The sequence below is a fragment of the Ammodytes marinus genome (genome assembly GCF_949987685.1).
Source record: "Ammodytes marinus genome assembly, chromosome: 2".
NCBI classification, from domain to species: domain Eukaryota; kingdom Metazoa; phylum Chordata; class Actinopteri; order Uranoscopiformes; family Ammodytidae; genus Ammodytes; species Ammodytes marinus.
This window is the reverse complement of record NC_137231.1, coordinates 8,244,925-8,271,940: the sequence shown is the minus strand read 5'-3', so window position 1 is coordinate 8,271,940 and position 27,016 is coordinate 8,244,925. Positions and strand designations below refer to the sequence as shown.

The 27,016-nt window shown below is 43.2% G+C and overlaps 1 protein-coding gene across 2 annotated transcripts in view; it reads left to right on the top strand.

Annotated features, from left to right (window-relative positions):
* Positions 1-15,972: 15,972 nt before the first annotated feature.
* sema4c (sema domain, immunoglobulin domain (Ig), transmembrane domain (TM) and short cytoplasmic domain, (semaphorin) 4C) overlaps positions 15,973-27,016 on the top strand; it is a 101,970-nt gene continuing 90,926 nt past the window's right edge. For both annotated transcript variants that reach the window (XM_080050851.1, XM_080050852.1), the window contains exon 1: positions 15,973-16,195. The gene's annotated coding sequence lies outside the window, so the exon portion shown is untranslated. The remainder of the gene's footprint in view (positions 16,196-27,016) is intronic.

The following is a 27,016-nucleotide window of genomic DNA, read 5'->3' as shown; positions in this document are numbered from 1 at the left end:
GTATGATACAGTTCACTCTAAAGCCTTAGTGTAGGAGAGGTAGAAAAGCATAGAAACCATGGCAACAACAGAAAGTAAAAGTAAGACATAATCACTTCCTAGAGATGTGTAATTATGTTGGTGTTTAATGTTTATTGTACGGTTCCCAGAATATAACAGCTTTCAGTAAATTAATTTGTCACCTATTGTTCCATTTGAGATAGTAACACGTTCTGTCTATTTGTCAGACTATATTCCTGCTAAGAGGGAGTTATTTTGATTAAAGAATGAGTTTATATTGTTTAATATTTGACAAAAACAAAATCCTGTTTGATTTCCTTTATTAGTCGGTTGTTTCTCCCATTCTCTGGATGGTCCAGGCTTTTAGCGACAGCAAACTTTCCATAGAAGCCTTCTGCGTACTAGAATCAACTATACGAGTTATGATGCTCACGTGATACGAGATATATTTACTAAAACAACTGCTCTTCAGTTTGTGTGTTTGTTTGTGTGATATTGTACATAGCTTCATGATTACAAGATTAAAGGTCCACAGCCATGCTAGCATGCTCACAATGATAATGCTAACACATTGATGTTCAGCAGGCACAATCACTACCGTGTTCAACATCTTAGTTTAGTATATGGAAGCAGCTGATATAACATTGTCTTACTTTGACTAAATACAGGATGCCTGCAGTTCAGCTGAGGCTGATGGGAATGTTATTAGTCAGGCCTAATGCGTGTATTTCATAATAAACCAAATGTTGACCTGATTTTGAAGCCAGGTGAAAAGTCGGGGAGGGGTCACCAAAGTTATTATTCATCCTAAGGGAGGCATGAACGCCTATCTGCCCATTTCCTGCCATTCCTTCCAGGGTTCCTTTTTATCAAGATGGGATCTTTGTAGTGTATCTGTTGTTGTCTATCTCTTTACAGGCAGAAATACAGAGAAACTCACAGCTCAGCGTGCATTCTGTCTGCAACTGGGAGGTATTTACCACTCATATTAGTGTATAGCACTTCTGAGCAGTCTGTGAGTGTTTGTATTCTAAATGTGATACTTGGAATTGGCTTTCGACAGGTTTAAGCCTTGTTTGTGTATTTACCACAAATTATCCCCACCAATGAATAATTAAGCCCCCAACCAGCCCCAGCAGGAAAACAAAAACTCTGGCACCGTCTATGCTACAGTATCCTGCAGAGCAACTGCGGGCAACATAAAGCCCTGATAATGCCTTGCCACTCCTACTTCCCAAATTATGCATACACCGCAGCTGAAAGTGGGACTGGCTGGCTTTTGAAGAAGGGCCATTCTACCTTCAAGTGCTCCACATAAACCCTTCCTCTACTCATAAATATGACTTACAGTGTAACTGCACTGCCGTTCTTTTGGTCGAAGACAAACTGACACTATAGAGAAAAGTATAAGCTTCAAACGGCACACGGGCTGCTCTGAGCTGGCGCAGTATAGGAGATAACAATAATACAATTGATGATATGTAATAAAAATGGGAACATATGGCACTAAAAGAGATTAAAAAATAAGATTGCGATATGTCATATTGGCCAGCGTGGGTGTTGGCTCAGCTTCCTACGCTTTATTATTCTCTATAAAGGTCACATCTCTGCAGTTCAGGCTATACCACATGTACTGTTGTTCATATGTGCTTAACTCAGTATTACAATATTTCCAGCAGCATGTTGAGGGCAGCATAATTACTGAAGTGGTGCTGCCCAGCCCCCAACCAACCCCCCCCCCCCCATGCATCCGGCAGGCACACCCCCACCCCCCCTCCCCCTCCCAGGGTCTTACTGGGAGGGTTTGTTAGAGAGCTGGTGGTGTTTTCTTTATGCGGCCAGGCCTCGCTATCACATTACTGCACACATGCTGATGCAGCAGCTTCTGCAGACTACCCACCACCCCCAACCCCCAACCCTGTCCCAGCCTTTTTCCTCCAAACCACCCCTACAATGGAGTGAAACAAATTGCTATTTCAATTAAAGTAATGCCACATTACAGTTTCCAAGCACAGAAATAAGCCGTTATACTAGTCTTATCACCCCTTCTAAATGTAAGATTAAAGTTGAATTATCCAGGAAATACATCCAACAACTCCCAGTCGGTCGGCCCCGATACATTTTCACTAGAATTAGTCATCGCCCCCCCTCGCACATCCAGCTGAGCTCAGATAGAAGTGGCAGAAAAGTTGGCTTTGCCTGGAGGAAACATTCTCTCGACTTTGATTTTATCGAGGAGCAAAAGAGAGAGGAAGTGAAATCAATTTGAGTCCCAATTTTAGGAGGATACGATGATGCAACTGACAATTTTACGACTACAACAGCAAGGTAATAAAGTGGTTTAACAAAAAAAAAATCCAAGGGTAAGTAATAAGCAAATGAAGGCTACTTACTATTTTGAAAGGAATCCAAGAAAATTGTGAGTTACATTACCTGGCATATTAATCATAGCCCTCTTTGGCAGTTGGCTTGCTTTCTCACTGTCAAAATCTCCAATAACTCAACTGCCTCTCTTGTTAGTGTTCGGGGGGGACCCAAACAGGGTTGGCAAACCAATGTTCTTGCCATATGTTCACTCAATAAAATTCAGGGACAGTACAAGAATGATTGGGATGGGGAACTGGTGCTGAATCATAAGCTTGTCAGGACAGTCTAACAGCTTTGAATACCTTCTTCCCCAACTTCTTTCAGATGTCACACTGTAGGTGGGCATTGTAAGACAATGTATGTACTTTTATAAGGCTATTCATCTTACATTCACAACCAGGCCTACTTCACACTGTGATTGGCCAATATGTACAAAAGTGTGAAAAGAACGAGGAGAGGAACATCTCTCTCAAGCTCTCTTTTTTTTCTGGTTACACAACTATTTCTGGAACTGGTATAATGAGGGACGATGAATGTCTTCCGGGAGAGACTGTTTGGAAATGTGTGCCGTTACAGCCATATTTAAAAGATTATCACGTCTCCTGCCTCTCCCTGAGTGCTGCCTTTTCCCTCCACCTTCGAGTGTGGCCTTTTGGAACAGCTATAACCACTTTTGCCTTCCGACATGGTCTAATAGTCGAACTACTTCCTTTCCAGCCCTCTGTTCAACTTTTTAAACTTGCAATATTTTTTGATATTTTGCTCGGGCCCTGCTGGAAGAACCATCCCCTGATATCTCAAGATGAAATAACAGTATCAGTTTGGTACAGCCCCTTAATAACTTATAAAAGACATCATTAGAAATGTAAGATGGTGTTAAAAAAATCATGAATCACATTTCGTTCTAGCAACTTTCAGTGTTTGAAACAAGATACTAAAAGCTACACCACTACTAAGCTCTTACTTTACACATAAGGGAATTTCTATGTGCAAAGTAATATTATATTAGTGACGCTACACTGATCAGCAGAACAGTTGTGATGCTGATCTTGCATTATAGATTTTGATTAAACTTTTAAGCAATTATGCGTTGTGTTATGATGCAGAAAAAAAATTGTTAGAGTACAGTTTAGGCTGGATAAAAAATGTATTGTCCTTGGAATTTAATGGTTTAATAAAACTTAACCAGAGGACTTTATGATAAGCAGCTTCTTTCTATTGTAACTCTACTGGTGTAACTGTCATTCAAACAGTGTTGGATGTGTGGCAAACAGTTTCTCAATATTCCACATTGAAACACACAGACAGGAAGGGGCTCCAGACTATACAAACACATCTCAACTTGACCTTTCCACACGATAAAGACGATGATTGTGCACAGGACAGGAAAGCCACCAGGTTTGGTTGGGAACTGTACCTACAGTAATGCTCTCTGTAGCACCAGACTGAAGAAAAATTTAAAAAAAAAAAGGATCAGTCAGGGCGTTTATTTTTCCTCCCAGCAGAAAAGGCCTTCATTGATGGTTTTGGATATGCTGCCCTTTCGCTAGAGTGGTTTTGACCTGGCCTTTCTTTCCTTTTTCCTGTCTTCCCTCCCTTCCCTACCCCTCTCTCTCTCTCTTGCTCTCTCTCTCTCTTTCTCTCACACACCCAGGGGCTTGTTAAGTCAGCAGCCACAAGTTGAGTTATAAAATAATCCAGGCTTTATTGGGATCGGCCATGGGAGGTTGGCATATGGCATATGGAGGGTGGTGAGGGTTAAGTGGCTATACAGCACAATTCACCTCTTTCTTAGCAGAAAGAACTCGACTGTGATATACTGTACTGAGTCCACACATACATATACACATACACACATTGGGAGACAGAGAAGCTATTGGAAATAACAGTGGGGATTTCTCGGAGATAGAGCACAAAGGTAGGAGTGTTGACGTATGTGTGCGTTTCCTTGCGCATGTGAGGAGCCAGTATGTGTAAATCAGCGTGTGGGGGTATTAACAACATGCTGGTATTTAAACAGCTCCTCTAACAATGGGTCCTAAGTCTCTAGCCAGTGCCCACCGTCTGTCTGCTACAATGGTACCAGTCCACTCACTCGCCCAGCAGGATGGAGACTCTCCAGTGCCAGGAAATGCGAAACATCACTAAATGATCCTATATGGAGCCTCATATAACTGCCACATCTGCCCATTAAAGAAAACAACAACTCATTTTTGCTTGGGCAAGAGTGTCTAATAGAGATTTCCAGGAACCTGACATGCCCTATTTGCAACAGGAAAAGCCGATATGTCAGGTCGAACCCTGGGAACATCTCTGTCAAGTTGGTTTTGGTTAAAGGTCATCGAATAAATGTGCGCGAGCAAGTTCAAACACCGTCCAAGGCATTTTCAGGGGCGATACAATCACGGCTGTGTGCAGACCAGGCCGACATGCAGCAAGCAGCTCGAAGGACAAAGGGCTCCTGAAGAAATTGATAGATTAGAAAAGGGCACGGTCAGTCATTTGTCTTTTGTTTTCCCTATCAGGGGCCTTTCGCTGTTGCCCGTTGCCGAGGACAACATTATAAAGCATGAAAGATTGCCTAGCTTATAGGCATTTATTGCAAGTGTAAGTATTTCGACTTGTTTTTCACGGCTGAGCGATCTGCCCTTTAGGATTGCAAAGATGCCTCCGAAAAACATTCCTATACCCCGCCCAGGCTCCAGAGAATCCAAAATGCAGCATAAGGCAGTGTGCTTTTGGCAGACAGAAAGAAGCACACTGTCTGTCCGTCATTGTCCAGACATCTGAGGGGGGCCATCCGGGGTCACAGCAGTGGAAAAATGCCCTGGGTGGGATGGTCAAGGGTGTGGGAGGTGGTACCGGCTGTCTCCAGAAATCAAAAACCAAAAACCAAGCCTTCGTATCTGTCTCATCCCTAACAAGATGAACCTGTAAAATTAGCCCGCTGAAATGGCTAGCACTCACCATGGCAGAAGGGAGTGCCGTGACAGGGATGTTTGTCAAGAATTGGATTAAAGCAGATGGCTTTCTGAAACCTCAGACCAGTGTGATTAGATTTTCGCCGTTGAACACCGATTGAAGGATGATTGCATTAGTTGACACGCGGGGTGGAAAAAAACACAGAAAAACAAGCATGATTTGAGGATCGTAATCCTCTCTGTGCTGTTGTTTGCAGACATATGCCTTGGCCAGGCCTACTGGTGATGAATGATGTACCTCAATGCCATATCAGTGATACTGTGTACATCTGGCATTGTATTAAATCCATACGCTTTATATGTATGTGTTTTTAGCCATGCTAACTGTGCAGCTTTAGGAAAGGCAATGTCATCCTGTTTGTCCGTCACTTTTTTGATATATCTCAATAATCATTGGCTCAATTGCCATGTTGTTTAGTACATATTGTGTTGGTGCCCACAGGCCATTGTCAAAGTTATCACTTTGCCAGTAAAATATCTCAACATCTACTAGATGGATTGCCAAAACATATTTTTTAACAGACATTCTTGATTCTGAGACAAAGCATTTTAATGGCTGTGATGATCAGCTAACTTAATTCAATTAATCTTTGATACATTGTGCACAGAGGGAAATGTTGTATTTAAAATACATAGAAAACATTTAAGATATGCACAAGAGACACATTCTCTTTCACCACCCTGTAGTTGACATTTCAGGATGAAGTATCTGAAAAAAATGTTCGGCAACAGTTGGATGAACAGCAATGTTATAGACATTCATAGTCAAAACTAATGACATTACTATCATCCTCAGCTGTACGTCTGTTTTGTTTATAATTATCTATGATAACACAAGCTAGACAGCACCTTGTTTGTTAGCAGCTTAGCATGCTGACATCAGCATTTATGTCAAGTACTGCATCACATAGCTTACATTGTATACTGCAGTTGTAATAGTACTGTATAGACAATCTTTTAATTGTTTTAGTGTTCTGTTTTTACAATGAATGAAAAAGAAAATCTGCATATTTCACCATTTTACATTAACAGGAAAATATACTATATGTGCAACTAATCAGGTCAATCTAACGGGGACCATGAAACGCACTGCCTAGTGTTTCCCAAATAGAGATCAAAATGGCTTTTTCATGGATTTGTTTGTTATTGTTTTTTTCTTTCTGGGATGTATATTTTAGCTATTCTACCACCATCCTCAATTCCTCAATCTAGGGTTTTTAGTGTGAATACTGACTGTTTGGAGTGTGCCTACATTTGTCACTGTTCCAGTGTCGACACAGTACCGCACACATCAAAAGCTTCATAGATTTGGCATGTCATATGGATTTGGGACACAGCTTTAATATTGTTAAATCTGATGCATTCAATGCATTGAACTCAGGGATATAAAATGCACAGTCATAGAAACCTATTCCCGATGTTGGTGGTGCTTGTTGTATACTACATTCACGGAAGCTTTCTTTAAGCAAACAAGTGGACACGAAAGATTCATAGTCAACCACCAGCAAGCCTGAGGCAAAAAATTGCCTTTTTAAAAAAGGTTCCATTTTGTTAGGTAGTTTTTATTTAGACCCTGGCCAAACTTTTGGCATCCCAAATGAGAGTTCTTGCAAAAGAACAGTACAGTGTAGGAGTGAAGCTGCCTTTGTATCAATTATCTTATTTTTGCCAGTGTGTTTGCATATATAGCTGCTGGAGAAGATTCATCAGGGAGACTTTGTAGCGAGGAGAGTGATGGAGCTGAGGGGAAGTGAAGGCACATGCTGCTGTTTATCATAGTAAGGCAGCCAGGGGCGCAGATGAAGATGGAGAAGGTGGGGGGATACAGGGGTACCGGGGGGCCCAACCCTGCCTCCATCAGCAGTTTTTCCCTCTGCACTGACAGGCAGCACACTCTCGCTTGGGGATTGTAGAAATCCCGCTTTCAAAGTTTCCTGTGGAATTTAAAACCCTTCAAGAATGATGCCTCTTTACATAAGACAGAAGATTAGCATGCTGTTATCCAAATCAGGAGAGAAATGCTGCTTTTTCATTACATGGTACCGGCTCTACTCTACTCTAATTTACTCTCATTTGGTATCCGGTACTTTTCTGGAGGTCGTCTTCCATTACAAGATAGCACTATAGGATAGTCCCGCCTCTGTGTAGATTATAATCATAGTGACGTTGACATCTAACGTAAAGCACGGCACCTATGCGCTTCATCATTGGGGTGATTATTTGCACATTTTGTTTTTGGATGAAGTAACGTTAGGTCTTTAACCACTCAGAACATGTGCAGTGTCATAGCAGGCTGTTTTATTTATCTATTTATTTTCAACTTGTAACATTAACCAACATTGATGCCAATCTCTGACCAATCACCACTGGTGCCTTCCATTTTTTGGGATCCTCAATTTAATTGGTACCAAAAAGTGAAGTGTAGAGTAGGCTAGGGCTAGGGTAGGGGTAGGGTAGGGTTAGGGGTAGGGTAGGTAGAGCCAGTAACATGTACTGGAAAAGCACCAAAAGTACAGCAATGAGTCAATCTTTGCAAAGATCCAACTTCAGTAGAGATCCACCACTAATTTATGGGCGACTTTGTGAAATTAAGTGAAATAAACTTAAGGCTGAACCTGTGGTTTATCTCATCTAGCGGATCCATCGCCATATGGCTTTTAAGAAAATGAAGCTCCTTTCTAGTGCAGGGGAAACACACTCCTAATCTGAATGATCTTGCTTTGGTGGAAGCAGGTCCTATACTTTCCTCTGTAATCAAACACCTCAATTTCAACTGCAGTTCAGATTAAAAAGATGAAGCGTGTTTATGAAGCTGTAATGAAATGCAATCCTTGGGTGATTTTTTTTTCATTCCTCCCCGTAAAATGCTCTGATTAAAACCTTACTTGTCGCTTCCTATCGGCCTTTAATGAATATACAAGTTGAATGGAATGATGTTCTGTTGAGCTGTAATTTCCGCCTTCCGTCCGGGGGAGGAGGGAGCTACTCATCATAAGGGGCAGGCTTTAATACACTCATCTCAATAGATATCAACCACCAGGCCATTGCAGAGGCAATGAAACATTTGCACCGTTCATTTCAGATGAAGACAGGAGATTTCATTCACCACTTTCCAGAAATGTTTACCCATGAAATTGCAATGAGATGAAATGTGACAGATCACCGGCGGCTGAAAGCGGTTTTCTGTCAAAAAGCTGGCGTTGCGAAAAGACCTTTAGATTGATTATGACAACTTTGGTTCTCAACAGTTTTGAATCACAGAACTGCCACTGCGGCTGGGTGCTAAAACCATTCATTACTTTGTATTTCATTCTCTTTACGATCCAGCTGATGGTATATTATTCTAATTCTGTTCTGAGGTCTGTTCTGCTTACTTTAATTGGACTCATTTCTGTCAAATACACAATGTGATACATATCTATTAGAGCCATTTTCAAGATTCGGATAATAATGATTTTAATGACGGCAGAACAGGCTCCAAATATATGCCTTGCATCTTCCCCAAGTGACAACAAACTTGAGAACACGCCAACACATTTAAACATCCACCTGCGATGCTGGAAAAGCTGTGAATTGCCTCTGTGCTATTTAAGACTTCAGCTGACAATGAAAGGTAACAAGAGGCAAATGAGGTAATCGCTCATAATGACTGTTTCCGAACTGGAAGCGCTCCCCCGGTATCAATCTCAGCCAAAGTAAACGCAAAGTCTCACTGTGATGGAGAAGTCCACAAAGAACAAACCGAGACGGGCGATGCAAAGAGAGCAGAGGCTCATGGGAGGTGGCCTGTGCTCTGCCTCGTAATGAGACTTTACCCCACTTTCTCTTTGCCTTGGCCTGCTTTCTACATTTGCCAGACACGTGCTAAATAATGTTCCTGGAGCTGCTTGTCACTCGCACCACCTTTTACACGACCAGTTTTGGAGACACGTCAGGTTTGGAAGTGGAGCCAAACAATGATTTTGCATTTTGAGTTGAGCTTTGAGATTTTTTTTTGATTTTTTTTGTTGGCCTGCCTTGAAGCTGAAGCTCTTTGGGGTTTAGCTTCAATCAATACCAGCGGAATCTCTTTCTCTGTTGTTGCCAGGGAAGGTTGACCTGAATTGTGAATCACTTGAGTTAATCCCTCCTACATTTACTATATGAAGAGCTAGGATTTCCCCGAGCCGGCCTCAAAAACAGACTGTCCTGGAAGCTAACCGTGCGGATAAAGCTGCACTCTGCATCAGGTTGATGTCTGCTGTAGCACACACCAGTCCTTTCGCCAAATGAAACTTTTGAGAGGAATGGAAAAATTCCCAGCAGCAGAACAACAGATTCAGGATAAGTAATACAGAAAATAGAACAGTGTATATACATTATGAACATATGTTATATGGAAGAAAGGAAGCAGCCAGTGAACTGTGAGAGTAGATATGACTAGCACACTATAACTGAAACATCTAAACAGCTATCAAATCCATCTGCTGATCGTGAATTGATAAAGTGATGCTCGCCGTGTGTAGCCTCTATTCATACATCATTCCATAAACATGTGTGTGTTAGCGTGTGAGTTAAACCAGAAGTGTGTATTTCAGCAGTTCTCCTTTAAAAGGTTACCTCACCAAAGAAAGAAACCTGGGATTCATAGAAAGACTGAATCATCTTCAAATGATCTATGAAAGCAAAATGTAAATCTGCATCTTCTCATCCTCTCATAATCATTTATGGAGAAAGAAAATGAAAGTTGCCACTGGAATGCTGTAATTACTCACATATCCTTGTTATTGTTTATCAGATGCTGTGAAAAAAACTGAGTAAGCGAGAGCTCGGGGGCTGCTGACTCACTATCACCGATATCTTTCTTTGACGCTCGCTCAGCCGTTAGCCTATAATTTATGCTTTCACACTCTCAAGGTCTTGTGCTCAAAGCAGCAGCATTGCTGAATGCTAGAAAGTTTTTCTCTTTCAGTCTTTCGGTGGCTGTACATTGACTGATAAACAAGAACGCTGACACATTGAGTGCTACTTCACCCCCACTGTGTTCGAACAAATAGGTGAATAAAACAGCTCCCATTGGAGTGGAGGTGTGAATTAAACTTCAGCTCAGTATGGCCTGAAACATGATACTTTTTTAAAGCTAAGGAAGAAAGAGGGAGACAGCCAGCTCTGATGATAGACAGTCCAAACAGACATTTCTGACCATCTTACTAAAAACTGAAGCCAAAGAGTGAATATAATATATAAGATCAAGAAACAGAAGCTGGATTTGCTTTCTTGGGCCTTTTTTAAGATTCCAAGCATGGCAGAAAGAATGTCCGATCAGCACCACGGATTTCTTAAGTAAAGTTGACAAACTTGTGGGCCATGAAACTGGCTCAGCATATAGAACATTTGGTAAGAAAACAAGTTAAACTACCGTATAAAGTTGTTTGGTGTACCAAAACTCTTATTTATTCCACGCCCGGCTGCTGTAAAGGCTCCACTGTGTATTCGATTAAAGAAAATGCAACTTGAGGTCAGGCACTGGACCTCACACATGACTGCTTCATCACATGAAACATTGGAAGTCTATTTCAGCCCGACCTTGGACACAAATAACTGCAAAAATTAATTTTCATCACAGGCTCTTTCATTTTGAAGTGGTATTGACTAAGATGGATGCTTTAAAACCCAGAGGGAAGGTCAAGGTCTACTTGCTTTATGTTTAAAAATGCCTTCTTTTATTTAAATTCCTAGAAAGCCATGTTCGCCATTCCGAGCACAACTCCGGAGCAGGAAACCCACATTTTTCTCAACAGCGTCTCTTGATGTGGCCCGAGGCCGCGCTACTTCTCATCGCTGAGCTGTTTTTAACACACTGCGGAATGAGCGTCCAACTCCAAATTAGTGTCCTAAATCCAGGCTCATTAACTCTCAGACCAAACAGATCTGTGCCAGAGCGTCTACAGAACTGATGTGTTTTTGAGATTAGGAGCATTATAATTCAGCTTTGTTTATGTGGTAATCTGTCTGTGAGAGGATTTGGGAAGCTATCTTCACAGTGTTTTCATGGGGCTGGATGTAAAAATCAGGCGGAACAGACAGTCTAGTATCAGGCGCAGATGAAGGAGGCTAGAAACACGCTTACAGCCCAACTCAGTAAACAGTGTTTTTAACATGCTGAACGTATTCCTGAAGTATAAGAAACACAACAGATACATATTTAAAGATGTTTTGGCCTTCTTTTGGGGAAATAGCCTGTACTGGTTTATTGATTTATGAAGGAGTATAAAGGCCTCTGTAGCTACAGACACAAAAAAAAATATTAGTTTCTGTGCTAATCTATAGGGATTATAATTGTAATATTTTCCTTCTACTCTGCACAGTTAATCTTTCGATCATAATCCCAAAGTCTTTGTTTTTTTGGTCATGTTGTTTTTCTTTTCTGCTCCGGATTATCAGATATGTAGACTCTTTTTTTAGAGGCTGCACAATTATAATAATAGCATCAAATCATGTGATGAGCCAAATGGTATGCTATTTGTGTATTGTGTATTGTAACAACTAGGGATGTTAAACGACTCATTGTTTGCGTGTCGACGTGTCGGAGGCATGAATCGACAAATCGATCGATTTACTGTGCCATTAAAAAAAAAGAAAAAAAAGACAGTGTGCCTTTTTTTGCGGCAGCACGTAGTTGTGGTGCTGATAAACTGTTCCTTTAAAAAAACACTGCTGTCGCTCGCTGTGTGTGTTCAGACTTCATCTGCATCAAAGCCTTTTTGATAATAAAGAGAGGCTTTAATTTTAAAAACGCTGTCCATGCGTCGGAGGTGAATGTAACTTACTCGGCTGAAAACAGAAACTAGGGAGACGGCTCACTGTACAGTCCCTTCAGTCGCGCTGTCAGCTTGCAGACATGGATCTGTGTACATAAAAACAGATCGCGGAAGCCGTTCCCGTTGACGTTATCATGTTATCCATCAAACCACAGAGTTTTTCTGCACGGCGCCTTGCGAGGTCTCCCGGTGATAGTCACCGTCACAGCGCTACTCGCTGCTTTGCTCGGGCGGAGGCTTTGAGTGAAGGTGATTTACATCTGGTGTGGCCCGGGTCAACAGTGCAGTGCAACATATAAAGCATAACGTTTTAATATTCGTCTACGACCGTGATGTTAATTTAACTTTATGCTGCATATGTTGCACTGCACTGTTGACCCACACACACCGGACCTGCAGCGCGCGCTCGCGACCACTCGTGAACTCGCATGACGGACGTCTCCCATGTGCCCAAAACATCTAATAAAGTGAAACACCCGATTTATCGATTTCTATTTTTCGAGTCGTCTTGAGCACGTGTCGAAAATCGAGCCGAGAATCGACACATTGTTCACATCCCTAGTAACAACCTACAATTATTTATTCATTGTTGTAGACTAAATAAACCTAAAATCAGTAGATTGAATATGAGTTAACATTGCAAGCCACTGCAGGTTTGTGTCATTGAAACTGAAATATGAGTTTGTCTGTTGATCAGAGTTCATACCAGATGATGACACAATAATAAGAGTGGTCATGGGCGCTCTCAGACAAGGACTGCAGATACAGTATGACTGAGGAAAGGCAGTGTCTCATCCGCCATTACAGCACTTTGAATTTACACAGTAACTAACGATAGACAACACAGGGTGCACCTGTTTTCAGTAAACCGTGATTAGATGCGACCTTGCTCTACTCTACATGGTCAAGACACTTTCTGTTCTTTTCTCCGCCATAACACCTCCAACTCTACTGTCTGCGTCTGTCTATACAAACGTGTGATATGATTAGAAAAACACACAATTATACGTGATGACGCCAGAAATCTCCCGCCCAATTGCACTATGGGAAATGTATAGTAGTGTATTTATGGAGCTTGGCCCACACTTCTGATCAAAAATCATTGTTTTTCAGTATTGTATTGTGTACTGTATCTCTTGTATGTGCACCAAATATTAAAGTAAACCTACTAAATGGCTGGATCACTCAGCAACAGGAGCAACAATGTGTACATGATTGGTGACTTGCTCCCCAATGTGGTATAGTGGAGTGATTTTGGTTTAAGAGTCGAGTGGACATTAACCTCAGAGCTGATGGCAAAAAAATAAATAAAATGGTTCTTCCTGTTGTCCTCCGTCAGGACAATGAACTTCAGAATACTTGTATAACAGGCCAGACCTTACTAAACATGGTCATGTCCAATTCTAATCCCTCACACAGAAATGATGTATTACAGTTTAAAGGTCAAATACTATCCTAACATTCAGATTGAACATTGTATTTCGAGTTCCTACTTGTAATTGTTTTCGTGGTGTATAGTCTGAAAAACCCTTTGCATTTCTCACATTGATGAATGTCGTTTTTTCATCTTTTGTTTGAAATGATCCCTTTTAGAGCCCGTCTCTTTAAGCCCCGCCTTCCAAAAAGCGCAGTCTGCTCTGATTGGCCCTGAATCAAACTGCCGTGTGTGGGTATCTTGGGATGTGCTTATCACGGGTGGAGGTCAGCTTGGAAGTGGGGGCCTAGCTTCTCCCCTTTCAACATCACAAGGGGAGATACATCTGAATGGGGGTTTTGAACACAGGTTTTCAGAAAGGTGTTGGTGGAGAATATGGTAGATTGTTGTATGTGTTCTCATACGTTGGGAGTCTAGTCACACCGGGGAACCATACTCATTTTGAAAAACAGGAAAACTTGGAAAAGTAAAAGTCACCTTTAAAGAGGACCTATTATTTTCTTGAATTTCTTGTTTTACACTGCTATGGAGCAACCTGACACGAATCACATCACAAAAAACTATGTAGATTTTCGGGAAGCTCTTTCTCTTATTTTGGCGATCCAGCACGTCCTGTCAACACTTGAGTGTGTGTGCTTCGGCAATCTCCGCTCCCTCCGCCTGTGCATCGGCCATCTCCGCTACCCCCCCCCCCCCCCTGCAAACCCCACTCCGTTGTGATTGGTTACCTTCCTTCCGGAACACTTTCAGTGGCGGGAAGCGCGAGCATGGACCTATAAGGGCGCGAGGCAGACGCGAACAGGGAAGTGACAGCATTACCATACATGGAAACATCCGCGTGGTCACGTCACAAATTTTTATGCGACGTCACAAATTATGAAAGGGTAGACCGCTTTGAAGACGTGACTTCTCGACTGGCTAGAATAGTGTTTAGTGCTCTGCACAGACACCCCAGACGGTCAGCAGGGAATACGTCGAAATGCATGTAAGTCATTATTTGATAATTTAGTATGGTTAAGCATGACTATGAATCATCATAACAACGTTTATAGGTCATAAAAGTCAAAAAGCATCATAGGTCCTCTTTAAGATTTCCTCTAGACATGTTTTAATACCCCTGAAAAGACGTTCCCTGGGATATATGGCATCTCCCTGGATCTTTTATAACCAATGCAACCGATAATAACGCCCATTTGGAGGTTTTGAGAACAATCAGATCGCATTATGTAGGCCTATATCAATAGCATGCTGCCATGTTGAGAAGATGCTATAGCAGCACAAACTATCCATCTGTGAAATAAGTTCATCGATCTGTTCACAGGACAAAGAGAAAATGAATAGAATAGAAACTATAAAAGATACATTTGGTTTAAGGCTTGGCCTGAACAGGCTGAGAAGCAGCAGATTATGTTTCCTCAGCTCAGTGCAATAACAGGGAAGGCAAGAACAAAATGACTGTATAAACGCTGTATTGATCTCTTGCAGGAACATTGTCTCTGCCTTGGAGCGGGGCTCAGATATAATATAAGAGCAGGTTTAGTGCTGATGCCTTGCTCACTGGATCTTCACCCGGGGGCAGGATGTGGTGAAGAACCAGACCCTTGCACTCTTAACAATGGCCCCTTTTAACAGCCAGGCAGGCCACCCCTGCTCCCCCCAACCTAATGCTCATTTGGTTAGGGTGGAGCCCCGTTAAAAAAGGACCTCAGAGTGTCTCAGGTCAGACCCCAGGTTGGGAGGCACTTTGCCAAAACAGGCATTTCACTTTCCTCACAATGAACCGCTCCTAATCACGCCGTGTAATGGCTGCTGGGGGGCCCCTCGCCTGTGTCAGGGCCCATGTTGTGGGAGGCCAATGGGCGGGGACCTGTTTGTGTGCCTTTTTTGAAATCCTCCCTGCTGTGATGCGTACTGCAGAAGTAGGCTGGGGGGCGCACAGCACACACGCTGCAGAGCCACACACCACACACACACACACATAGCAGCCTACACGCACACACTGTCTCTCTCACGCACACACATCATTTCCAGTGGAGACTGGCAAAGAGACGCAGCGCCGCGACCGCTCCGGTATGTGTGTTTGGTGCGGACAACTGAAACTTGTGCGCAGAGAGAGAGAGAGAGAGAGAGAGAGGCGTGCAGATCCGTCTATAGCTCGTCCCAGATAGCGGGTTGAATTCACCGCTCTCTTCTCTTTCTTTCCTTTTTTTCTGCCTTTTCTCTCCTCCTCCTCCTCCTCCTCCTCTGGTTTCGTGTTACAAAGCCTTGGGAGGGAGTTGCGCGGAGAGCCAGTTTCCTCTGTGTAGAAACTGAATGACAGGATCATATGGCTTGATTTGCCTTATAGTCCCAACATTTCAAAAGAAAAATACAGGACATAAAGAACAGAGGAGAGAGAGAGAGAGAGAGGAGCCGCGGGACGTATTCGTCAGAAACTGCTGAGGATGTGGAATAATTTTGAACTCTAATTTTAAGGAAGAAGAAGAAGAAAAACAAATCCGAGATAACGGAGGAACGGATACTGGATCTGTCGGCACGAGATAGACGTTAGAGGAAAAGCGCAGGACGCGTTGGCTTTATTCATCATCAGCGCCCATCGCTGTAATAATAAGGTAAGTTTGTAGCCGTTATATATCTGTCGTAATGGTGGTTGGTTGCAGACAGTGTTGGTTGTGTGTGTGTGCGTGTGTGGGGCGGCTGGAGTAAAAGTAGACCGATGGAGGCAGAGGTAGAAAACATCTTAATCGGGAGTCTCCGGATCTCACAACTGTTGCCAATGTATGTGAAGCCCCCCTTTCTCCCTTCTTGGAAATAGGACGCCTCCAGAATATACACAATGCGCGGATGTGAGCACATCATTTGGGTGCTGTCGGTTGTCCTTTCGGGGGCTCGACGTGATGCAACTTTATCTCCATTTCGCTCAGTGTAAACACTACAGCGCACTGCGGCCAGGAGCAGCTGGAAGGGAATCAACTCCGGGGGTTCACTATAGTAGTCTGAATATATATACAGTAGCCTACAAACCGCTCCACAATCGCAATAATGACTCTTCTAGTCTAATCTGCTACTATAGGCTTTCATGCTTATTATCTGCTGGGTGTGCTCTTCAACACTCCTCAGTTATTTAAGTGCACCGTTAGCCTACTAAGGGGGAAAACAACTGTTCATCTTGTATTATTTGCTTGTAATATTTACAAGTGCTGGGGTGTCTATGGTGCACTGAAGGCTAATTAACTTTTTGGAACATTGCTTGGCTTGATAGTGTTTTGCATCTTTATTTATTTGGCAACAATATGACAACCGAACACTATCCCCCGTAACTTACCTTGTCACTTCTGTTGGCTGCCTGAACAGATTTCCTTTTGCAGTTTTTTTTTTAGATGTTGTGGCAAAGAGCCAACTAGTTTGCACTCACAATTTGAGAGTTCCACATCATCCCATTAAAAAACAGAGTATTTAATTGTTCATTTTCACATAGTAGTTGTGTGTGTGTGCAGTATAAGTCAGCCCTCATCAACTTCCAATGCCATAAAAAAGCCACAGCGAGCCCCCCTTTCAATAGCTGCCTGTGTTTTCTTTCCCGCTTGCTCAGCTGACACTCACAAAACTGAAGTTCTTATGGTGACAATAATCCACTGACTTGAAATATGGCTTTGGAAGTGCTTCCTCCCGTTGTTCCCCCCTCCTGCTTTTCCCTCCTTAATGATGTAAGTATTATCTTCAGTTGACTGATTATTGTAATTACTGAGTGGTGGGGCCATGGCGTCCACACTGGACAGTGAGTGAGCAAAGGGGTTTGTGTATAAAAGGTGGTTATTTAGGAGGAGAAGGAGGGAGGAGGAGGAGAAGGAGAGGTGGGGGGTCTGCCTGCTTTTCCTTGTCCCATTTTTGTTTTATTTTACAAGCTGAATGGTGCCACTGGCAGTTAACTAACAGACAGTATAGCGTACAGAGGGGGGGGGGGGGGGGGGGGGAGCATGGCCCTGTAAAGACAGTAAGTGTTGTGGGAGAAGTTATAGCCATGTGGAGGGTTGGAGGGGGACTTATGTGAGTGGTACTGTGCTTGAGGAGCCGCTTTCTCCTTTAATATCTGTGTCATCTTTCTGTAATAAAGTTAGTTTATTTTTCATAAAGTTAGTGGGCGGCTGGTTCGGTTCGTATCTGTGTGTGTGTGTGTGTGTGTGTGTGTGTGTGTGTGTGTGTGTGTGTGTGTGTGTGTGTGTGTGTGTGTGTGTGTGTGTGTGTGTGTGTGTGTGTGTGTGTGTGTGTGTGTGTGTGTGTGTGTGTGCGTCTATAAGTGCAAGCGTGTCATTTGCAAAGATTAATGAAAGAAATATAATGGTAGAGTTGACATTTGCAGAGCAGAGGGCTGTAGCGGAGGATAAGCCCACCGAAATTCACTTCACTCACCTTCTAATTTGTGGGGATCAAGTTGAGAGACCTTTAAGAATACACATAATCCTGGATATACAGTGCGTTCGCAGAATAAATAATAGGAAACTGGAGCAGGACACTAGGAGATACGTTTGAAAACCAGTTTGACTGTTGAAGCATTCCCTCCTGACTTCTGCATTATGCTCGGCCTTGAAAAGCTTTGGAAATCCAGTTTTTATCCAGGACAGTTGCAACAAAGACACACAGACACACACACACACACACACACACACACACACACACACACACACACACACACACACTGCAGCCCTCTGGCCCCAGATGTTAATGCCTCCATTGAGAGGGAGGGCCACAGGACTTCTGCCGACTCTATCTCTTCATTGTTGCGCAGACAATAGAGTCCACATCCTGACAGGCCAGCCTCCTTCCCATCTTTCCTCACACACTCCCCATGCTTCTCACACACACACACACACACACACACACACACACACACACACACACACACACACACACACACACACACACACACACACACACACACACACACACACATACACACACACCCTCAGTTAAACAGACAAAGGACTACATGCATCATACATACATGCATGCTTTTACAGCCGGGATCAGGCGTACACATGTTTCACTTAATAGTATGTTGTATATTCTACTGTGGCTTTGAGTGAGACAGGTATGGAATTTCTGTTCACTTGTATCGGTTACTCACATGGGTGTGTGTGTGTGTGTATTTGTGTGTGTGTGTGTGTGTGTGTGTGTGTGTGTGTGTGTAATAATGTGTGCTCATGTTCCCCCATTGGTGTAGTGTTTTGTTATACATGTGTTCATGCTGCAGTCCACTTCACTGCAGGGCTGCAACTAACCCCAAAAAAATGTAATGGCTGAATTTGTATAGTGCTTTTATCCAGGTTGTTGACGCTCATTCATGCGCACACTCACACACCGATCACCAGAGAGCCAGCATGCACGGAGCTGGCCTTACCATCCCAAGCAGTTTGCGGTTCAGTTTCTTGCCCAAAGAAATGTGGACAGGGGAAGGTGGGGAGCCCAAGAAGAAATCTTTAAAAAAAACGTTTAATTAATTCTCAGAATAGTAGAATAGCTGACTCATTTACTGATAAATCAATGAATCAAGTAATCCCTTCAGTTGTATTTCATTTCACTATCGGTGTCAGTCCATGTGTTAGCCCGTCATTGTGCAGGTTTTGCACAGATGTGACACAAAGTGTGTGTTTTGACACCGAAGAGCCAGGCAGTGCATCGTAGCCGTAATGTTGTCAGTGAGTGCGCCAGATGTCTCCTGCCTGCCTGCTGTGTGTGTGTGTCTATGTGTGTGTTTAATTGTCATCTCTGTGTCATGTGCATCACGTCAACGCAACAGATGCTGCGGGCCACACAGTGAGGCAGCTGAATGCGCAGTTAACTCCCATGATAACGGGATGATTTCTGATAATGGAACTCTAAAAGCACACAAACACACACCATTGAGTCTGTGCGCTCATTCCGTTCACGCTACAGTTTGTGTGTGTGAGAGTGTATGGATCTGAATCCTGATGAAGATAATGTATTTTGGATGGTGGTAGCGGCTCTGTTTCCCCACATCCTCCGCCGAGCAGCAGTTGATGTGCCAGCTTCCCACAGGAGGCATTTCTTTCTAAACATCCTCTTCATTCCACCAACGTTTTAATTCCCGCTCTATCCGCCCTTTCTTCTCTTTCAGATCTCTCTTTTTTTCAGAAGCAGATTTTGCTTTTGTTTTCGCTGGTTTTCAAACCGCGCTGTGTTTCCTGCTGAGCTGTAGGGAGTTCACATCTCAGGCCATGCCCCCTGTGCTCTGATCCTGCTGCATGAACAGAATTAGTTTTTTCTTTTTTCTTTTTCTTTTTTAAAGCTTCATCGGTGTGTGTGTGTGTGTGTGTGTGTGTGTGTGTGTGTGTGTGTGTGTGTGTGTGTGTGTGTGTGTGTGTTGAACACAGATATGGTTCATGGCAGGCCAGATGCAAGGTCTGGAGAGCAGAAGGGGTCGTGTGTGTGTGTGTGTGTGTGTGTGTGTGTGTGTGTGTGTGTGTGTGTGTGTGTGTGTGTGTGTGTGTGTCTGTAACAGCAGGAGGTTGGGCTGGGCTGGACAGGCTGATGTTTAGAGAAGGAGGAAGGGAAGGGGCTTGTTTACATGACCATCATGGTAAATGGTCTTTGGCATGGTGCAGGGTCAACGTGATACAAACCTTATGTTTTCATACTTCCATTGTGTGTGAGCCTGCTACTATATCATTATCATGAGCCTCATAAGCTGTAGAGACAAGGTAATATGTGTGGTGGGTGTGTGCGTGGGTGTGCGTGTGTGTATATCGAGAGATGGTGTGATATGTGCACAGCTGCGTGGACTAAGAATAACCCAGATCCACCGGAATCGGACGTCAGGCTCACTAAATCACACACATGAATATTAAGGAATATTCACACATCAGCGTCATTGACACACACATCATGGTGGCGTGCCTTATTACATAGTAAACACATAGTCAGCAGGAAGAAAAATCTTGGCGTCAATTCTGTTTTTTGGAGTTTTTGTCAAAATCAAAAAAAAACAACATAGTCAAAACTTGTTGCTCTCTCTCAGTCCGATGTTGCTCCTTGTCCATCCGCCCCAAACTTCCTGTGATGTGCCCTTATTTATCTTGGCCTTTCCAGAAGAGGATACATGTGTCGGAAAGCCCTTTATTTTTATATTTTCGGGTGTTTCATCGACCTTAACTCCCCTTGCACCATCCGCTATTTAAAAAAAAAACCTTTACCACTACCAGAGGAACAGCGATGATATATTTTTGTTTTTCCGATATCATCTTCGAGCTGTCTCGACCACCTGCAATTTATTACATTTTTTGCAGCGTTGGGTAACATCGTTTCTGCGTTGCATTGTAAATGTGTCATTTCTAGTGAGAACACGCCACGTGCTCATAAATTAGCATGGAGTGTGGAACTGTGACACAGCTCTTGACCGTGCAGTGTCTCCGTGTTGCATTGCGTTTGCTGTATTTGTCGGCCGTTTATTCATTCTGCATGTGGGTCACAATTTGCATGTGTTATATTCATGTGCAGCATTTCCTTTCTAAATGCCACATATATACTATATAGATTGGCAATGTGTGTGTGATGATGCGTCTTAATGTGTTTGCCTTTTCTTTATCGGAAATAGGTTGAGCTGTGCAGGCTCTTCGTGACTCATTTGTTTGCAGAAATGTTTCTAGTGTCTGAAATGGGATGCAGTTATGATTTATTGATGTTGAAGTGATACACAAGGCACTACTGAATAGAACACACGCTGAGTGCAAAAACCGAAACACACGGGCACATACACAAGCACGTGCAGACACACACACACACACACACACACACACACACACACACACACACACACACACACACATACAACCTCAAGCCCCCTCTCAGTGGCTTAAAGGCCTGTTGAGAAGTTTCCATCAGGCAGTGGAGATGAATCCAGTGGGTTTTGGCAGCGGCTGTGATTGCAGTTGTTCCGAGACGAGAATCTTTTGCTCTTCTGCAACTAAGCCCTTCCCTTTGAGCTGCCTCTCTCTCTCTCTCTCTCTCTCTCTCTCTCTCTCTCTCTCTCTCTCTCTCTCTGTATCTCTCTCTCTCTCTCTCTCTCTCTGTATCTCTCGACCGTATCTCTCTGCACCCACTTAAGCGCACATATTTCCCTCCTCCACCTCCTTTCTCTCTCGCTCACTCGTTTCAGCTCAATTCGAGTTGCATAATGAGGTCATTTTTGAATCGCCATAGTGTAAGCACTTACCACTTATATAGCTCAACTTTAATTGAACAGACAAGTGCTATACTCTGGCTATTGTGAATGAGTATACTATGCTTGCGTAGCGGGAAGTAGTGCAATCCCTTTTTACGGTGGCTCTAATAATCATGCCGGTACCCTAAATGCATCAGAGTGGCCATTATTGATCTTTCTTCCTATCTCAAATCAATTAGAGTTGGATGAAATGAAGCCTAATTTGCATCATTGTCAAAAAATAAACATTGCTAAAAACGCGCAGTACTGTCATAGCATGGAACGCGAGGCAGAGATAAATATGTGTCCCTGTCTATGAATGATGCAACTCTCCTTTGGGGCAATCAATCAATAAATAAATAAATAAGCCCTGAGGGTGTAAAAGTGTTTCCAGGAAAGTCAGACCGGTGGAAAATCCAATATGGTGCATGACGCCCCTGTAGGCAAATCTGTGCAGCGAGCATGACTGGATGCACCAAATAGTTTTGTTTTGCCCATCAGAGGATTTCATTCTGACCTGTAATCCTGCCCGTCGGGTCGATCTATGTTATATTTTTTAAATGTCACAATGCGTGTGAGGCATCACCCAAATCTAATCACTGGTGGATGAACAGATGGACAGTAATCCTAATATAAGCCCACCCGCTGTGATGTCAATGTGTGTGCTTCTATTGGGGCTTCACAACAAACCCTCTATATACTACCTGCCTTCATGTGCCACACTCCTAGAGTTATACCTTACTGCAGAGGAAGCTTGGTGGAACTCTGGGTGGCTCACGCTCTGTGCATTATTTATGAGTGGTGGAGGAGAGCCCTGACCTGCTTGTTTGTTAGCAGCTGACCACTATTGACCATCTGCCGCACGCCATTCTCTCTCTATCTCACTGTGTATCTCTATATTCACTCTGTGTGCACATCGGACTCCCTATCAACTACTGGGTTTTCTATCAGAGTTTTTTTTACGAGAACTCTTCAAGTTGGAAAGTCAAATGCACTTGTGTTCCTTTCTTCTTCTTGTTTTGCTTACTTTTGATTGAGAAGGGGTTCACTTAAAACAATATCATAAACAGTGATGACAAGGCACTACTATTTCGATAGATGTTAATACATTGAAAGTGAGCAATATAGGCTATACTGTGTACACACACACACACACACACACACACATAGTGAACTCAAATAGTCATCATGTTATGAGCTGGAATTAAGAGGGTAGTTAGCTTAGGTTAGCTTGGAATATAACCTGTAAAATAGTGAAGCAGCTAGCCTGGCTCTGTCATAAAGTGAATTCTGCCTACCTTTCTATAACCCCATGTTTACACAACAAACTCACAAAATATAACCTTAGTGAGTGGATGCTGTTCCCTTTGGACACCGCCGGGCTAGCCGTTTGCCCCACGCTTTCAGACATTCTGCTAAACTAAGCTAAAAGACTGCTGGTTCCAGCTACGTGTTTAGCATCAGACATGAGAGTGCTATTGATTTTCTCATTATAATCTCATCACGAGAAGCAGAAGAAAGGTGTATTTCCCCCAAATGTCTATTCCTTTAATGAGCTGTCACTGCAGCATTGAGCAATGTAATTTCTTCTTGCTAAGTTTGTGGGTTGTAGTGTCCACAATCCACATGTAGGCCTATATAGTACAGCCGTTTCCATCCATTTACAATACATCTTACGTCTTTTTTGGAACTCTTCACATGAGTCAGAGAAACAGAGAGGTCTTTACTGTGTTTGGTACGTGTCCAGTAATTTCCTCTTCACATAGCAGCTGCACTCATCTTTCCCATTTCATCCTGTTTCCTTGGCTGTGATTGAGATTGTAAAGCTGGATTGGGGAGGGGAGAAACAGTAATATGTAATATGCTTGGCCAAAAACCTTGTCAGCGATCCAACTGTGTTTCGGGGGCACAATGGAAGGTACTTAGTATGTTTTCTGAGGCCCCCGACGCGCCTGTTCACCGTCTGCTTGTTGTTTTGTTTGTTCCGACTCAGCAGATGTTTTTTGGCTCGGTTGTCCGCACTGTGTTTTGTGTACAGAGGACCGCCAATTGTTCTTTTTTGTGTTACTCTGGTTTTGGTGACACGTCAAATCTGCTTGGAACCAGTTTGTATAACGAGGTTCCTATTGTTTACTGTTAGTGGCAGCATTTCTGTGTGTGTGTGTGTGTGTGTGTGTGTGTGTGTGTGTGTGTGTGTGTGTGTGTGTGTGTGTGTGTGTGTGTGTGTGTGTGTGTGTGTGTGTGTGTGTGTGTGTGTGTGTGTGTGTGTGTGCGTACTTTTCATAGAGGAGTATTTGCCTATGCATATTCAGCTCTTGCTTCTTCCTGTTCTCATGCATTGTTTCCTGAATAGTTTATGCAAATGTGTACGGACTTCCAGCAAAAGATAACAGTCAAAAATAATGGCCGGTACACTGGATATCTGAGATTGTGTCTTTAAGTGTGTGCTTGTGAATACTAATGCAGATGCAGTAAGGGGAGGAAGGGGGTGGGAGGAGTGTGTAGGAAAGTAGGCCCCTACCCTCCTCTCACCCTGTGCTAAACAGAGCATGGTAGTTTGTTTTTATGACAGCCTTTTTTTTTGGCATTGTTCTGGTCCGGTAGAGCTCGCCCTCCCTACCGTGGGACTGGCCGTTAGTGGGCAGGAAGTGCCGGGAGCGCACAGCTTGAGCACACACACACACACACACACACACACACACACACACACACACACACACACACACACACACACTCGCACACACACCTACTGTATCACAGCCTCCTGAACACACGGCCCCTCCCCAAATATCGGCCCACGCTGGCACATAAAGTTCGGAAAGAACAATAAAAAGTTGCCCTGCAGCTCGCTGACTGGTAAGCTGAGCTTATCCAGGAAGGAGCTGCAGCCGGGCTAATGGCCTCTCTCCAGGGTAGGACACTAGTGCCGGGCCCATGCAGGCTTACTAGAAGTAGGAGGGGCCCTGCATGGCTGCTCAACTCAGCTACTACTGTACGTGGGAGTAGCTTAGCTTTCGTACATTAGCTGTTGAGGGACTGAGCGATAGCCTTGCTTATTTCCTGTTGTACGTCTGTGTTATCTTGGCATTAAAGGTGAAGTCAGCGATTCTGGTGAACGATCGTTGTCAAAATCACTTTTCAAGCTGTGAATTAACATTGGATTAGTTTCCTGTGCACACACACAGTGTGGTAGGGTAGCGGAATCGTGAGGAGATATTCACTGATAAGGACAAAATGTGATCTCGCCAACAAGCGTTCTCCAGAATCGCTGACTCAACCTTTAAGAGAACACATAGAACACGATACATAGTTGTTTACCCAGTTTAGCAACTCAGATTGGAAATCGAAAGGTAGCTTAGCGTTGCACTTCCTAATGGAAACTCAGCCCATCAAGTCTTACTGGGAAGTCAGTGTGCTCCCTTTTACTGTTGAAAGATCAATGCTAGACCAGTGTGGCTTTTATGACTAAGCCAGTACTTCTTTCTAGAACCACAGGGCACTTTTTGGTGAGTGTGAAGAGGATGGCAAAGCTATGTGTGAAACAGTGTTCAAACATCTCCACAGCTTTTTTTTCCTCCGTCACAGTTGTCTCAGTACAGAGTCGGCAGGGTGTGTAGACTATGATTGAAGGTGAGATGACTAATCGCATTTTGAATGGCGGATGCTGATATGACAACTCCTGCACGATGTGAGCCAGCGAGTCACTGCTCCTTCTCTTCATGTAGTGAGGCAGGGACCGATAGTGTTCACAGCAGCCGGCAGGCCCCACTGCAGCGAGGCAAACATGTCATTGTTGCTGTCGTCTAAGTATGAAAAATGGGTTAAACGGGACCTTTTGCTTTGCCTTGTATGAAAAGTAAATACCAGCACAGCATAGTGCCTACGTAGCACTAACCCGCTGTTTGTTTTCGTTGAGGATGCCACCTCCACACTGCTTTGCATATTGCCCTCAGTAGATGTGATAAGTTTACTTGTTTGCAGACAACAAGAACACCGCACACAGAAAATATTTGATTGGGAGATCAGACTGACATATAACTGGATGTGTGATCCAAGTGGGACCAGTCTTAAACTGGTGAATCCAAGTGGGTAGTTTGGGGGTTAACCCTAACATACCCAGTCATACTGAATATGTTTGATTATTGGAACATTGCATTGAATCAATCTTTTGAGGATTTTTTTTCTTCAATATTGAATTTTAGTTTCAGTTAAATTATGTACCGTGCCTTTTAATTATTATTCAAATTATTATTTCACAACAGAGCGTTGTTTTTAATTACTTCAAGAGCTGAATAACAAGTCTGCACTTTATAGATAAATTATTATATGTAGGCACCCTTAGAATAATTGTTCTAGTCACAGCTCACCACATAAGCCACACAGTAGTGGCGTCTCCTCCTAGGTTTTATGTGAATGTTGTTGATAGTGGGAATAACACTTGGGCCAGTTGAACCCCTGTCACCACCATCACCTCTCTCTGTCTCAGTGAATTAAGGAATGTAAACATGGCTATTGCGTGACAGTAATCTGTGATTACGTGATCGTGATAAGACGAGGCAGAGTAGAATTCACCTGGATGTGACCCCGTTTCTCTGAGCACAGAGTCCACGATCAAAAAGGAAATGAAAGAAAGTGAACACAACCGTTGTGGCATTGATACGATTAAAGTTGGAGTCTGGATTCTGGAGAATGCTTATTGTCAAAATCACTTTTTGTCAAAATCTGTGAAAATCTCCTCACGTAAATAAATGTGGTGTTAATACTCAGCGTAGGCTATGCTAGCAGCATACCCCTTTACAGAGCATAGGCTGTGTGTTACCACTGGATTTATTTTCAGCGTGCACACACACAGTATGGACAGATAGTGGATCGTGAGGACATATTCACTGATTATGAAAAACGTGATTTTGACAACAAGCATTCTCCAGAATCGCTGAGTCCACTTTTAAAGCATGGCATGGCATTGGGACTCCTGCTTACCTCTTGCTTCAAGTGTGTTTGCGGATTACCTTCCCCCGGTCTGTTTCTGTACACTGTGAGGTCTACTGAGCAACTTATTGGACTCACCTTGAGTCCAGCCCTATAGTGTCTCCTATGAGCGCAGCTGTATAAGCAGCTTGCAGCTATAATAGTGCTGTTGTTGAGGTGTTGCTGGTCTGGCTTGTGTGGTAGGGAGAGGGGGTGAAATAGAAAGAGGCAGAGTGTGTGTGTGTGT